This window comes from Silene latifolia, chromosome Y (genome assembly GCF_048544455.1).
Source record: "Silene latifolia isolate original U9 population chromosome Y, ASM4854445v1, whole genome shotgun sequence".
In the NCBI taxonomy this organism is placed as follows: domain Eukaryota; kingdom Viridiplantae; phylum Streptophyta; class Magnoliopsida; order Caryophyllales; family Caryophyllaceae; genus Silene; species Silene latifolia.
Window position 1 is genome coordinate 147,375,466 of NC_133538.1, and position 17,622 is coordinate 147,393,087.

The window sequence follows — 17,622 nt, forward strand, 5'->3', positions numbered from 1 at the left end:
TTTGAAAGGATGGAAATGAGAGGGGTATTTTCGTCAAAAGTGTACTGTAATAAGTAAAATGTGTACTCCGAAAATCAGGACTCGTTAGTAATTATTTAAGAAAATCGTGTATTTATGTGTGCATGTGGGTGTGAGTGAGGAAAAATTATTTGATTTTTAAAGATTTTTTAGCTGAATATAGAAACACAAAGTATTTGATCAAAACTTGGCGCTATATAGGGTAGTTGTTACTGATTTATACATATTATGCTTTTTTAATTGAATTGGTATCAATATCAATGTAAGTTCAATGCAGTATATACTACCGTTTGTAGAGCTTGTCCAATATTTACAAACTACTTCTGAGGACTCTCATTAGAAGTCGAATTTTCAAACGATATTAAATACTCCAGGTTTTACGAAATCTTGAATATTTACATGAAATTAATCTAAATACTATATTCTCTATCATTATATACTTTGGAGTATAATGATAACGAATTTGTAAACCATGTATGACGGTGCTTAAAACCTCATAATCCACTTTATAAAACATGTTCATAAAGAGTTGTTCCCTTTATATATTATTGAGCTACAAGGAACAAATTTTTATCAAACTCAGAGAGATGTGTAGTTGTGTACCAGCCTTTAGTCCTCTATAGTCGATGATTTTGTTTCAAAGGAAGTTATTAAGAGTATATTGCATAATCAATTACTAACTATCTATTTTAGTCCTTAAAGTAAAGAGAGTTGAGTCAATATAAGTGTGGTAGAATTAAGTTCCTCATTAAATTTAGAAAACCGGACAATAAATATGAGATAAATTGAAGACAGAGAGGAAAATAAAATTAGATGAAGGAATTATTACATTATTACACGATACATGGTTCACGATTGAACACTACAAAGTGGCATGTACATCGTACGACCATGAACTCTATATATCCAACAGTTGTGAATGACTTTCGAACCCCGACATTAAAAGTTGGATTTTCGAGCGATAATAGAGTCTCGAACAATCGTAAACTACTTAAATTTATTTAATATTATATGAGTAATAAATTATAATTATAACTAATAAAACTATATCTAATGAATATTAAAAATAAGAATATCACTTTAATTTAAAGTAGAGGCCAGGTAACTAGCTAAAATGCGCAAGTCTAACAAAGTTTAACGCACCAGAGTCAAGATGTTACAACTTTTTTTAATTTCCTCACTTATCTTACGTTTTATTATACAGCTAAATAAATTGTGTTTGAAGTATTTCAATGAAGATCTATGTTAGAAAAATAATTTTTTATACAAAGAGAAAAGTAAAGGTAAATGATAATCATAAATTACCAGGTTCTTTTTTTTTCTTTTTTTTTTTTTTGCATCTGATCTATATCTTGAATTTGGGTAGACACAGGATTTTATTACGTAATTTCATTGGAAACTAATTAGTATTAGTATGAGACTAATTAGTATTAGTATGAGTTTGTTTAGTACTCCTTCTGTTTCGAATATTTGTATACTTTTGTTTTTAGGAACAAAGACCAAAGAGGAAGGAGGGGGCCGTTTGTAGTTGTAGTTAATGGATGTCAAGTGTACAATAGTCCATTGGGTGATCAAATTACACATTAAAAATATTCCTAACATAAAAAGGTAAATAAACAAATAAATAAAACGCCCTAAAATAAAATAGATAAACAAATGTCCGAATCGCAGGGAGTATAATAAGATTATTTTATGACTACTCTAATGAATTTTATGAAAACTCGTAATAGACATCATGATTAACATAGCTTTAAAACTGGCTAATATATCCCAACACTTGAACAAAAGCATCCCTCTGCTACACATATATTAATTCCTCCGCACAACTGTTTTCACTCCATTTCAATAAAATATTTCTCGCATATATTAGAGAAATGGGGTCAAAACAATTGTGTGAAGGGAGTACTACTTAAAATTCTAATTATAGGCAGATAATGAAAAGAGATAAGAGAAAAAAAAAAAAAAATTACATGATAATAATATTTTTTTTTCTGTGTAGAAGAATTTAGTTAGTAAATATAAGGCAAATAACTTTGTACGATTATTTGTTTAACATGGAAGACCTATATTTGTTTACTTTGTTTACCTTATTAATTTTATATGTATGCATTTATGTCCAAGATGACAAACAGCATAACTGATGTATTGTAATAGGAAAGACATTGTTAGCTTACAATATCTAATGCTCCTCTAAAACTTTAATAACCCATGCATGCCTTGATTTTTGTAACGGGTTATTATTTTTGTATAACGTAATTCAACAATTGTTTATAAAACAAAATATTACAAAAGGCTTGTGCATCGCACGGACATTAAATCTAGTATATATCTATCTATATTATTAAAGAAAGCTTTTTTCGAGCGATTATAGAGTCTCCAACCTTCGTAAAACACCTCAAAAAATAAATATTAATAGATAATTATAGTAACTATTAAAAAAATTAACTGATAAAGTTTGCAAATGTATTAGTAGAAAAGATAAGTTTACAATTTTGCATTGATAGAGTTTTAGGGTTAATCATATCTTCCAAATAATAATAATATTAATAAATTATTAGTTATTAATTAATACTCAATATAATAAAACGAGTTTTATACGACTTCAACGACTCCATTTATTGAAGTATAAATATAAAGCGAATACGTCAAATTTACTCCGAAATCCATCTTCACAATCGTCATATTCCCTTTTTGTTTGTTTGTTGTTAATGAATTTCGTTGTAATAGTGATTGTGTGTATTATTTGTTTTATTAATAATGTGATTGCTTGCTGCCTTATGATCATATTGTCTCATATTCTTATTATGGGTATACTCCGTATTTTCTTATGTAAAGTACTAATTCTGTAATTTGGTTTGTGATTGCACGTATAATATGAGGTCCAATATGAGATTGAGGTCTATATAAGGTTGGTGACATACATTACGAAATAAGTCTTCAAATAGTTTCACCGAAAAAGGTATATGCTTAATAACTGACAATGTTTTACTACTATAAGAGTTATGAAGCTAATTTTGAGTTAAGAATTCTTTCTCCTTATTCATCTGCTAACTTATAATTATTTTTATTCTTGGTAGTGGATATTTTTAATCAAAAGTAAACAAGTAATTGGGACAATTGGAGTTATATATAACAATCTTATTCTTCCGCAGAAAAATAAAAATAATGAAATTTATGTTGTGATTCAACTTTTTTTAAGCATATTTTAATTTCAATCTGCTTATTTTTTTGAGCTCTTGAGTAAATGACATTATTACCCCTGTGTATTAAGCACTCAACCTAATAGAGAAAATCATAATCGAACATTACGTATCACCTTGAAACATATGGTATCATCATTATCATACACATTGTTCATCGATTCATCTCTCTTCTCCACCGCACTTCTGAAATTGACATTGACAATCGACAACCACTTTTCAATTCATTTAATTTAATCGTTGTACTTGGTAATTAGGTATAGAATCAATGTAATAGGGTAATTCAATATGCAATTTCTGGAATATTGGTTGGATTAGTAGGAATTCAATACTTAAATTCCGATTTTAGCAACAATAATTAAGAGTGACGTGAATTCGCAATATTCGATCGACTTAGTGTTCTGTGGCGGGGTTTTGGGTCACGTTAAAGACAATAACCAGCCGTACATGGTTGTATGACGAGAACAAAACATTCGTTTTGTGTCGGCCGCCATATTCGTCCATGCCGTGTGTTTGTCGTGCTGGTGACACGACATAGCCGTGGTTAGGTCTACTTTCACACGACCTGGCAATGATATTTCCATGTTGACCACACAAACTGGCAGTGTTGTTTCCGTGTTGGCCACACGATATGACGAGGGTGTTGTCGTCTTGGTTGGACGAACAACCCATACTTTGCCTTATCTGCATAGAAGAGTTCAAGGTCGTATCATCTTGCTTGCACGATAATACTTGCCATGGCTGCATCTGATGTTGTTTCATCATTTTTGGTTAATCTAAGGCGTTTCATCATAGGGATACAAGTTGTATTGTGCTAAAGTAAGGAGTAATGGGGTGGTCATAATCTTAGATATCTTAAACCAGACATATGTCATTTGTTTGAGAAATAATCATCTCATAATATTAAAATTATTAGTTGTTTATTAAACATAATACAATCTATGTCTCCAATAATTCGTTTACCTTGATTAGATTTCTAGCTTTAGCTATGCGCTTTATGTATTACATAAACTATTAAAATTGTATCACAATTCTTAGTGTCAAAGAATACCACTTAAGGGTTTATAAGCCTTTCATATTTAGGCTTGTAATAGTTTCAGTTTGCTAAATACGAGTACTTAGTGCTCGTTTGGTTGCCCGTTGAAATTTAACTCCACCGGAATAACGAATTCTTGAGAATTAAGTTCCTACATGAAATTCAATTGATTTTAGAAAATCCGTTTGGTTGCCTACACAGAAATTTAATTCCATAAGAGTTGCAATTACCTAGGGGGGCTAGGTAATTCAATCATATCTTTTCATTTGCAAGTTGTTATTCACCTTTTATGAGTTATGAGAACATGTAACTATATTTCTATCAATTAAGAAAAATTCGTACAAAAAAAAAAAACAATTGAGAGAATTGTTTGTCATAATCATAATCAATATAATAGTTATTTTAAAATTGATCAATTTAGCATATAATAATTTCGTTCTCCGTTTATAAGATTTTTTTTTATAACTTTCACACCAAATTAAGATTTTGATCGAAAATGCTCCATCAATAAACTTATCACATATACTCGCATTAGTTTTGGTATATTAAATTTTTTTTTGATGGCGAGGGGATTGAATCCCCCCGGGCCTATGCATTGCCGCACCACCACATGGACCATATAAGCCACCCCCTCCGGGGCTGCAGTGGCCAAGTGATCATCGCCCCAGCTGGTAGTCAAACCCGGGACCTCTCAACTTCTGCATTTCCACAAGCTTCAATTTTTAACCCGGCTACCACTGGACTAATACCACTTGGTTGTTAAATTTTTATTTGTAAAAGATAACATTATAGAGTTAAATTATTGATAATGATCATATTTTTTCTAATTTGCAAGCTTGAGATGAAACGTCCTCCGACTGAGCTAAAAAAATACGACATAATATGATTGTTTTTTAATAAAGAGCTAAAAACATACACAACAACGAATACACATAATATGAATTATTTTAATAAAGAGCTAAAAACATACGAAATCATTCTTACAATAATTTTAGAGTATACATTTATTAGTATTTTTCAGTTACTAAGTTATCTACAATAGAACATTACAGACAGGCCCGTGCATCGCACGAGCATTAAATCTAGTCTATCTAGTCTAGTCTAGTCTAGTCTAATCTAGTCTAGTCTAGTCTAGTCTAGTATATTAATAAAGGAGGCTTTTTTCGAGCGATCGCAGAGAGTCCAACTTTTCTGAATAACTTTGGAGTAATATAGTATTATTGATGTATTGTATAAGGGATAAAATAGAGAAATAAAGTAATACTCTACCCTCAAGCCAACGACATTAGTGCAATCCTCCATGCATAAGAATACTGATCTACCTTGGAGACTCACTATATTAAATTATCTCAAATTTTATTTGTGTATATATATGTGGCACCTATAAATTGCCACTTATATTACGTTGCATAGATTTGTATTTGTACTATGATCATATAGTTTTTTTTCAGTTGATGGTTGTGCTATTATTTTGTAGTAGGAGTTAATGTTATTGTGGATTTGTGTGCATTGCTATCTCGATTAGTTTGAGCGTTTTTTTTTCATTTAATTTATTATTACTTGAATCCAATTGTGGTAAATTATTGCAGGTTTAATGATAGTTTGACATGGTGATGTTAGCTTTGGAATTATGTTCACCGAAGTATTTCTAAAATTTACGATTCACACATTTATTTAGTTATTTGTTGATGTCATGAAATATAATTTCTTTATTTTAGTAACGTAATTTATTTTCATAGTACAATTATTACTCATTACAGTACTTTTTACGCAGTGTTTTGCATAAATATTATCCTACAACTAGTTGTATAATAACTATGTACAACCGCGTCAAAGTTATCGAGCTCTCACACAAAGTTGTTGAGTCATTTTACAAGTTATTGTGCTATTTTACGAAATTATTGAGCGTGATATTAATTCTGTTAAGCTCAAAAATTTTGTATCATAACTCGATAATTTTGTTAATAGAGCTCGACAACTTTGTAACAAAACTCCCCAACACTAAATAAGTTGTATATACAACCGGTTGTATAATACATTAACTGAGTATTTTCCACTTATGTACCCCTAACTAAAAAAAACTAAACCAAATTCTCTCAAGGTTGTAACAATGCGTCAATGCCTCTCAAATAATCAAATACAAAATCTCAAATTATTCAAATACAATATCTCAAATCAATCAAATTGTTTCAATTATAAATGATATTTATCATTAATTACAAACCATTGATCGATTTAAGTTTTTTTTTTTTTGGGATTTTTATTCTATTAATTAATTAGGGTTCATGTTTAATTGAAAATTGTAAATCAAGTATGTTGAAGAAAGCTTGGTGGTTGGCTGGCGGCGAGGATGGATGTTGGACAAGGGAAGGGGCGAGTTCGACGGGACAAAGGGTGGTGTCGCCGACGATGGGAGATGGTGGGGTCATTGGCAGATGGTAGTTTGTATGGAAGGCAGGCCGTTCGGGGATAGGCGTAGGTTGGCCAGCAATAGGCCGAGGGGCTGTCGTTCCAGGAGCTCCGCTAAGGGAGGTTAGGTGGACGATGGTGGTAGGAAAGGTTGGTAGTGTGGTAGTTGCACCGGTTTTGCATATTGTTTTTTTTCTCCCATGCATAATATCGAGTACGATGGCACTGCGAAAAACTCTGGCGAGTAGTGGTGGCTGCAGCCACGCGTAATATATAAATCAACTTTAATTGAGATTTTTATAATCACTCTCTACCTTGCATCTATAAATAAATTAAATTGTGAAATTAAATCAGCTTTGCTCGCAAATTGTTACTTCTTCTTTTGATTATTATTATAATTATTGTTTTCCGTTTCAATTATTCAGTTATTAATGATGCTACTCTTTCATCTAATTATTATTTTCGATTATCGGTGATTTATTATGTTGTTGAGTTATACTTCCTCCATTCCATATGATAGTTTACGTTTGCTTTATAAAAGTATGTCAATGCTTGTTTTATTTTGTTTATATCTTTAGTTATATATGATTGAAAATTATAAAAGTTTGATATTCATAATACACTCGGCAAGACGTTTTAAACCAGATCTCACATGACTATCTTTTATGTTATACATTAGAAGTTGTACTGAAAATTCTTCTCACTTATGAATAATGCCCAAAAAGCAAACGTAAATAATTCAATGGAACGGAGAAAGTAGTTTTTTAATGCTTGAGTTTATATAAAATGATTTTATAATTTTTTTTTAGGAGGTGGAGATCACGGGAGGATGAGCACACACCGATTACGTTTTCGGAAAATAGTCGTCATCTGAGGAGGTCATCTTTCGGGGCACAGTTAGTCGTCGATCTTTGTAAAGTAAAATGGTTATTGACTATTGTGTAGGTGAACATGGCGGTAAGTTGTATTGATGAGATTTTTTTGTTCTTGATATTAATTTAGTTTGAGTAATTTTTTAAAGCAGGTAAGTGGTGATTTAGCTCCATAAGAGCAATAGCATAGAGGTTTGTCAATAGGTTTTTAAGATGATGTGTCAATTATTTTAGAGGTTTGTCTACAAACCCTCTCTTGTTGGACATGGGTGTTAAGGTTCATGGATGAGAGGGGTTACAATATAGTATCCAGGTTTGTAGAGAGAGAATGCGAGAGAATAAATAGTATGATGTGCCATGTGATGAACCTTGAAGAGGTTTATTTATTGTTGGGATGAATTTTGTAGCTAAATGAGTTTGTATACTAATTTATGTGGCACGAGAATAAACGTATTGCAGGTTTATCTATTGCTAATGCCCTAACTCTTTACAGTTGTGAAATTAAGCCCCATAACTCTCTATTGGAGTAATTTAGCCCCATTACTTATACATAAAGTGCAATTTGGCCCCAATTCAAATTCTCACAAAATTCTCATCAAAATCTCAATAGCTAAACCTCAATTTCTACCCCAATCTAATCTTACCTTACTCAAAAGGTAATGTATTCTTGTTATTATCATTTAAATCGCCTTATTTTGTTACTAAACTAGATTAATTAGAGAAATATATATGTTCATTATTTGGTATATCAATCCGTCTCATTGTAGACGGACACTATCCATCTAAAGCTGTAAACGGATAGTGGTCCTCTCACAAAATGCAGTGAGTGGGCAAGTGACACACTATCTGTCTAAAACTTTAGACGGAAAGTGTCCGTCTAAAGTGAGAATTTGTGTTGGTGTATTATATGGTTGTTCAATATATAGACATGTCAGATATGAGAGTGTTTGCTTATGACCGCTACTCCTTTGATTTTTTTTTGTTACATAAATTTGAAGAATATATATCGTTTATGAAAATGTGAAATTGTAATACGTATATGGAAAGTACAAGTTTTTTTTTTCTTATTTCTTTAAGCATGAGGAGAAATTGACGAGATATTGATTTCAAGGGAGATATTAGATATATTAAGATAGAGGAATAACTAACTAAGAGGGTTAACTAACTAAAACTAACTAACTCTAGTTAGTTATATCCTAACAAACTATCTAACTGAATTGCTCACTATATAAGCAGAGTAATTCATTCATTGTAACTCACTTCTGATGATTACAAAATCATATTCAATAATAACTTCAATATTCTTCTTCATCATTCATATCACATTCATATGATTACATCAATGGTGTTTTATATGGTATCAATCGCGAGTTCGATTCTGGGTTATTAAGTTCTTTATTTCTTTTCCGCTGCACATTCATCACCTTACTTCATTCTGGTATCGATTTTTCTTCTTCTTTCTTGCTTCCATTCCATCATCTTGATCAACTTCGTTTTTTGATCAATTTTCGTGATTTTACTTAATTGTTCATCATCATAATGCCTGAGAATATTGATAATTCTGAAGTTTCTCCTTATGCCTTCTTTGATGACCCTTTGTTCCTATCTACCAATGATCAACCTAACTTGAAACCGATTGATTACAAGTTTAATAGTAGTAATTTTATGAATTGGAAGAGGGATACATATGTGTCTTTGATTTCTAAAAACAAAGAAGGGTTCATAGATGGGTCTGTAAAGAAGCCTGACAGTTCTGATAAAAAATATCATCAATGGATGCGTTGTGATATACTTGTTAGGCATTGGATGCGTAATTCTATGGATGATGACATTAAAGAAAATATGTCTTATGCTAATTCATCCAAGGAGTTATGGGATGAGTTGATTGAAAGATATGGTGATGTCAATGCTATAGAGATTTACCAACTTCGTAAGGATTTGAATGCTATTAGTCAGGGTAATACATCTCTGGTTGAGTATTACAGTAACATGAAAAGAACATGGGAGAACCTTGACACCCTTGACCCTATTCCCACTTGCACTTGTGGAGCACTCAGTTCTTGTACATGTCAGTTACTCAAGAGAATTCTTGACAGGGATACACATGCCAAGTTGATCCAATTCTTGATGGGTTTAAACAGTGGGTATGAGGGTGTTAAGACCAATATTTTGTCCATGGAGCCCTTGCCACCTCTGAACAAAGCACTGTCTTTGTTACAAAAAAATAGAGAGATGCGATTTTACGATCTTTGTGGATGTCCTTGGTAAAGCCAATGCATATGCTGCTGGGGTTGAGGTTAAACAACCAGACCTAAAGAAAGCTAAGAAAGATAATTCAGTTGATGATGATGCTGAAATTATTGTGCCTAAAAAGTGTACTCATTGCAACAAGAAGGGACATTCTATAGATGAGTGTTTTCAGTTAAAGACTTGTTCTTTTTGTGGCAAGAAAGGGCACATTCAATCCATCTGCAAATGGTATAAACAAAGTAGAAGCTTCAGAGGTAGAGGAAGAGGTGGTTATGGTCGAGGAAACTCTGCTAGGGGTGGTTATTCTGGAAGGAATGCTAATAATGCAGATGTTATGCAATATGAGGACTATCTGCAGGATGACCCTCTCATGGATTTCTCCTCCAGTTCTCAGAATAACACATCTTTTAATTCTGACATGGTTGATGGCATTGTTGATTACATTTGCAGAGGGTCATGAAGAGCTTTGGTGATAGGGCAAAGAATAACAGTGTGTGTCTACCGCAAACTTTGCGGTAAATACAGATGGTCCAATCTGTGGTTAGTTGTTTTGATACTCATAATTGGATTGTGGATATCTGGAGCCTCGAGACCACATGACATCTCAGTTGTCTATTTTGAGTAATATTCAGAATTTGGTGAAACCTCTTATTGTGGCATTACCAGATGGTAGCATAAAATTTGTCTATCAAATGGGGAGAGTTTGTTTGACCCCTACAATTACTTTAGAGAATGTTCTGGTGATTCCTGGTTTTAGACAAAACCTTCTTTTCGTTAGCAAGCTTGTAGAGAATTCTAAGATGACAGCCATTTTTACTCCTACTGAATGTGTTTTACAGGACCATTTAAGTAAGACCATTCTTGGGAGAGCAAGAAGAGTGGGAGATCTTTACAAGCTCAGGCCAGCAGCAGGGAGCATGTTTGGCAAGAATAAACCAAAGTGGCGGGGAGCTTAAGCGGCGGGAACACTAGCCTAAGTAATTGTAGTTTAGGGAATAATCAGCTTGTTAATACTAGTAGAGTGTTCAATGTAAAAACTCTTGATGCTCAGTTGGTTCATGATAGATTGGGGCATACTTCTGTTGAAAAGCTTCAGCATGTAATTGGATTAAATAAGCAAGCTCTTAAGAAATTTCATTGTGAGACTTGTGCATTGGCCAAGCATCATTCTCTTCCTTATCCAAGGAGTATTTCACATGCTTTATCTCCTTTTGATTTATTACATGCTGATCTATGGGGTCCTTATAGGACAGTAGCATTGAATGGTGCTAGTTATTTTCTCACTTTAGTAGATGATTGCTCAAGATCCACATGGACATTCTTACTTCAGAATAAGATGCAAGTACCAGCAATCTTAAGACAATTTTTAAATCAGATCACCACACAATTTCAGAAGAACCTCAAAGTTTTTAGAAGTGATAATGGTTCTGAGTTTATCCAAGCTCAGTGTCATGAATTGTTCAGTACCAAAGGAATTTTGCACCAAACGAGTATGGCAGGCAGGCCACAGCAGAATGGCCGTGTTGAAAGGAAGCACAGGCACCTGGTTGAGACTGCTAGATCTTTAAAGTTGCATGCTCATTTGCCTGCAAAGTTTTGGGGTGACTGTATCTTAGCAGCTACCTATCTTATCAACAAAATGCCTACAACAGTACTGAAATGGCAGACTCCCTATGAAGTTTTATTTAAACAAAAACCCAAGTATGAAGAATTAAGGGTGTTTGGTTGCTTATGCTATGCAAGTATACCATTGGGACAATCTGACAAGTTTGCTGCAAAGGCAAAGAAGTGTATTATGATTGGATATCCATTTGGGAAGAAAGGATACAAAGTTTATGATTTGGAAACCCACAAAAGTTTCTTTAGCAGAGATGTAAAATTTCAGGAGCATATCTTCCCATTTAAGCCAAGTCATAAAGATATACAAATACATTCAGAAGCACAGCAAATTTCTGATGATCCACTAGCATTAGTAAATCCTGGAGATTCTCAATGTATTGTTTCACACAGGAATGTTGAAATACCTGAAACAACACCTGATGTGCAAACAAATGAGATACCTAGCACTGTCAACACAGAAGTTCCAGAGAATAATGTTGAAGTTACAACTATTCCTGGGATTCCTGCAACAACTACTAATGCTGCAGATAATGTAGTCAGGAGATCTACTAGACCTGTCATTCCTACAGGCAGGTTCAAAGAATATCAGTGCAATGTTAAGCTTCCTACTAGGACAACTGTGACTCCAGCTAGGCAAGCACTTCATGCTTCTATCTTAAATGATCTGAGTGAGTTTGATCCAGCATATGTGGCTTCTATCTCTAATGTCATGGCTGAACCTGAACCAACACACTATGCTCAAGCTATAAAGAATCCAAAATGGGTTGAAGCAATGAACTTAGAGTTGGCAGCATTAGAAAAGACACAGACATGGGAATTGACTGAACTGCCTATTGGTCATAAAGCAATAGGACACAAGTGGGTATATAAGATAAAGTACAAAGCAGATGGGACAATTGAAAGATACAAGGCAAGATTAGTTGCCAAGGGATATAATCAGATAAAAGACAAAGATTATAGGCATACTTTTTCACCAGTAGCCAAGTTTACTACTGTCAGGTCTCTAATTGCACTTGCATCAGCTAAGAACTGGGTTTTGCATCAACTAGATATCAACAATGCTTTTTTACATGGATTTCTAGATGAGGAGGTGTATATGACAGTCCCTCAAGGATATGGTAAAGCTAGACCTGGTCAAGTTTGCAAACTAAAGAGATCTTTATATGGCTTAAAACAAGCCTCAAGACAATGGAACAAGGAGCTAACTAAGGACTTGGTCAGTGAAGGATTTCAACAGTCCAAACATGATTATTCTATGTTTACAAGGAAAGATCCCAAAACTGGAGATTTTCTTATTGCCTTGGTTTATGTGGACGATGTGTTAATCACAGGCAGTAATGCTACACAAATTTCATTTGTAAAAGATGGTTTGCATACCAAGTTTACAATAAAAGACCTAGGTCGGGCCGGATATTTCCTAGGACGGAGATTGCGAGGGGAATGCCACAGAATAATCATTAATCAAAGAAAGTATATCTTGGATATACTTAAGGACATAGGGATGGAAAATTGTGCAACCACTGAGTTTCCACTCCTAGAGGACTCTGATTGAGCACCGATAAGGAGAATTGCTTTGAGTGATCCGTAAGCGCAGTACATGAGATTAATAGGGAGATCTGTTATATTTGAGTTTGAGCAGCTCGACATTTCACATTGTGTTCAAAGATCCGAGTCGGTTCTAACTCAACCAAGAATGCCTCATCTCACTGCAGATTGCACGTCATAAAGTATCTCAAAACCACAGTGAACATGGGTTTGTTCTATCCTGCTCAATCAGACATGACATTAAGAGCATACACGGATGCAGATTGGGCTCAATGCCCATTCAGTTCCAGATCATTGAGTGGCTACTGCATATTTTTTGGTAAGGCTTTGATTTCGTGGAAAACGAAGAAGCAAAAAACGGTTAGCAAGAGCTCTACTGAGGCAGAGTATCGTAGCATGTCATATACAGCAAGTGAGCTTGTTTGGTTAGCAGCTCTACTTCAGGAGATGCAAGTCAATGTTCCTCTTCCAATCCCACTGTATTGTGACAACAAATCTGCACAATCTATTGCTATGAATCCTGTTTTCCACGAGAGGACTAAGCACCTAAATGTGGATTGCCATTTTGTGAGAGACAAACAAGAAGAAGGGTTCCTTTACACTCAGCATGTCAGCTCTGAACAGCAACTGGCAGACATAATGACTAAACCTCTAGGAGGACATCAACATAAGCTGCTCTCTTCCAAGCTAGGACTTTTACAATTGAATAAGGATTGTCCAGCTTGAGGGGGGGATATTAAGATAGAGGAATAACTAACTAAGAGGGTTAACTAACTAAAACTAACTAACTCTAGTTAGTTATATCCTAACAAACTATCTAACTGAATTGCTCACTATATAAGCAGAGTAATTCATTCATTGTAACTCACTTCTGATGATTACAAAATCATATTCAATAATAACTTCAATATTCTTCTTCATCATTCATATCACATTCATATGATTACATCAATGGTGTTTTATAAGATACAATTTGAATTGGTGCCAAATTTCACTTTATGTATAAGTATTGGGGCTAAATTACTCCAATTCAGAGTTATGAGGCTTAATTTCACAATTGTAAAGAGTTATGGGGCTAAATCACCACTTCCCCGTTTGTTTAAAGGGATTTTAATTTATGTGAATAGGATATATAAGTACTTATTGTCAGCTATATCAATGAACATCTACTGACTACTATGAGTCTATGACCGTCTGCCATGTTTTGTTTATCCCTCTTTCTAAGAGAAGGACCTAAACTATGGATCTTTTTCCTGGTAAGGACTTGAACATGATTAAAACTTTCCAAGTAAGGACCTACTCCCTCCATTCAACTCCACTTTACAGGTTTCTCTTTTGCACACTATTCACAAGCGGACATTCAATTTCAGTTTTCTCTCGATACATAAGTTAAAATATATTCATGTGAGATCTTATTTGATTCGTCTTTAAGAGTACTTTTAAAATATCTAACTTTTATAATTTTTACAAATACATAGTTAAAGATATTTACCGTGTAAAAGTCGCGTTGCAAACGTGATAAAGCAAACATGTAAAGTGGAGTTGAATGGAGGGAGTAATATACAACATCCGTCAATACTGCCGTTATGTGTCAGATTTGACTCCTTAGTTGTCCTTTTCATGACAAGGAGTTGCATTTTTCTATTTCACTAAAATAATTATGATTTATGTGTAAATTCTATCCACTGCCATTTCAATCAATATATGAAGTGTGCATGCAAGTAGCCAAGGCGGCTGGCTAGAAGCAGAAAAATATGGGTTTTGAATGTCTTTGAATCTATTTCTTGGCTTTCTTCCCTAATTAGCTCTTCTACTCTTTAGAAATTTCTTCATTTATTGTTCTTGATTTTTACCTTCCCTAAGATTTGACTCTTCTTGCTCTTCATTTTAGCCTAGGAGAGCTTTCTTGAGTCATGTATCTTGAGAATAAAGGTGAAATCAAGAATGTAAATTGAATTTCTTTTAAGTCTTGTTTTAGCTAAACACTAGTATTATTGAAAGATTGCGAAGATATACAATCATATATCTTCTTTTCTTAAGATTTGTCAAAGGATCCGAAATTTATTTCCGTTCTTTGAACTTTTGCATTTTCTTGTATTCCCTTTTCTTTGAAACTTTATGTCTTACCGGTTTTGTAGGATTGGAAATTTCAAATCTTGTTTATTCTTTATGTCTACTGATTATACTTGGTATAAGCAATTTATGGTATCAAGATCTAGCTCTAAGTGTATGTTTGATTTGTTCTGTCCTTGCAATTTGATGAGGCAGCACGCAGGCAGCATACATTAGCAAGTAGGAGTAATAATTTGGGATCCGGTTTCGATTTCGTTTCGTTTTGGTTTTTCTGGCGATTCGTTAACGAATCTTTTGAACCGGTTTGGTTAACCGAATCGATTTTGAACTTCCTTACCCTAGATCTCTTTATTTCCGGTTAGTCTGATCGTTTTTAAGACGAAGTTATTTATGTTATTTTTTTCTTTTTTTCTGTTTTGGGCTTTTGTGTGACATTCTTGTTTAACGAGAGTTCTTTTCAGTGCCCTTTCTTTTATGCTTGCTACCTGGTATTTGGAAAATCTTTGATTTTCTTTTACCGTTCTCATCCGAAAGGATGGTATAGGTTGATTTTCAATCAACCTAGTTTTCTTACCTTATCAAAAAAAAAAAAAAAATATATATATATGAAGTGTGCATAGGCAAGGCCATGATTTCCATTTCGGTGTAGCAAAATATAAACTTAAGGTAAAATGTACAGATAATTAGTATGAAAGCAGTAAATATTAGTGTAGCAAATCACGAAATTCTCACCGAATTTTTCGCCTTTGGTGTAACGGCGGCTACACGAAAGCCTATAGTGGCCTCGCCCCTCGAAGTGTGTATGCATATTTGGTTTTCAAAAACAGCAAGAGTACCAACATTTCTAAAAAAATGATGTTCAATTTTCTCAATTATGGGGAGTATATTAATTGCACGACAATATAGACATTGGACCTAAATAATGATTAATCAACGTTTTACACAAAAAAAAATCTAATAAAAGTGGTAATATAGTGCTTATTAATGTTTCGAAAGTAAATTTTTTCTATTAAAAATTCCGTAAATTTACATGTGGATTTATATCTAACCATTAATATCGAGATATATTGAATATGAGTTCTTTTTGTCGTGTTAATGAATTATGGAATATACAAGATTAACTTTTTTTTTTTTAAAAAAGATATATTTATTTACACTAGAGTCCACAACCTTTTTTAAACTTTGTAAGAACTAATAAAATCTTTTTGTTACTTTTTATTTGGATTAACCATTATTTAAGTCTTATATTCACGGTGTCTTTGACTATTATTGATATTCTCTCGGTCTTATTCATTTGTTTACCTTGAATTAAAATGTCCTCACAACGAATAAAAAAGGTAAATAAATGGATGAGACGGAGGGAGTATATGATATGCCATTTACTATTATAGTATTATGTAAAAGATAAAAGAAGAAAAATGGTTAAAAGAAGGGAGTTGATGAGGATTGAGGAAGAAGGAAGAGTGATAAGTTTCCTTATAACGACCAGCATTTCATACAGAGAGAAGACATAAGAGATACTTGAGGTTTCACATTTTTCACACAATCACAATCTCACAGGGACTGTATTCCCAAAGCTTTGTGTAGTATATATCTAATAAATTTCTCATTTTGCTACTTCATTATATGAACAGCTTAATTATGCGTCTAGTATTGGAGACTTTGGAGTAGAATATTGACGGAGGGTTGACAGAGTTAGATTATAGATCCTTACCTGGAAAATTTGATAGTTTAAGTCCTTATCTGAAAAAAAAAAAAATGAAAGTTCAGGTCCTTCTCTTAACCTTAACTCCTTTTTCATCCGTGTATAATTGAGGTTGATTTTAACAAAATAGGATGTACTGTCCGGCCATATTTCTTTTACTAGTTTTTTGGGCCCAGCGATGCTCGGGCTGCATCGTCAAATTTTTCGGGAATAACGGTCACTGCAGAAAGATTGATACTCCCTCCTATTCACTAACATCTTCCACATTTTCTTAATGGTAAATCACAATGATCTTTCGCTTTAGTTATTTGTCTATCAATTTGTGGTAAATATTACATGTAACCCCACTTTCTCTCTCTTACTTTCATTTTCCTCCCCATACTATCATTCCACTAAATATTTGTCTAAAAGTAATGTAGAAGAAGATAGAGAATAGGAGGAAGTAATATATACATATACTCCCTATATTAAAAAGGTGTCACATGTAAAACACACCTATTTCTACAGGTTCTTAGATAAGTTTTTGTGCGGACAAAAGGAGGTTTTGTGTAGGCAAAAGCATTCCGATAGAATCGGTATTAGACGCTTGAACTATGCAGCCCCTATATGATATTCAACCAAAAACTTGTGCGCCGGCGCAATCTAGGCGCTGAGATGACGGTAAACCAAAAACGTGTGCTCCTGCGTTCCCAAGGAAGATGTTTAACCAAAAAAGTTGTGCCATGTCGGATGCTTTTCGAAAGGCAGACTTTGCTGATGGTTATATACACCACTATATACAACTGGTTCTTCGGTGTGCAAAAAGAAAGCTACTCGTGGAGATAGTTATTATGTGTCTTGATCGCCATGTGTTGGCGACTTTTCAATCACCTTTGACGCGATATATTGATCATT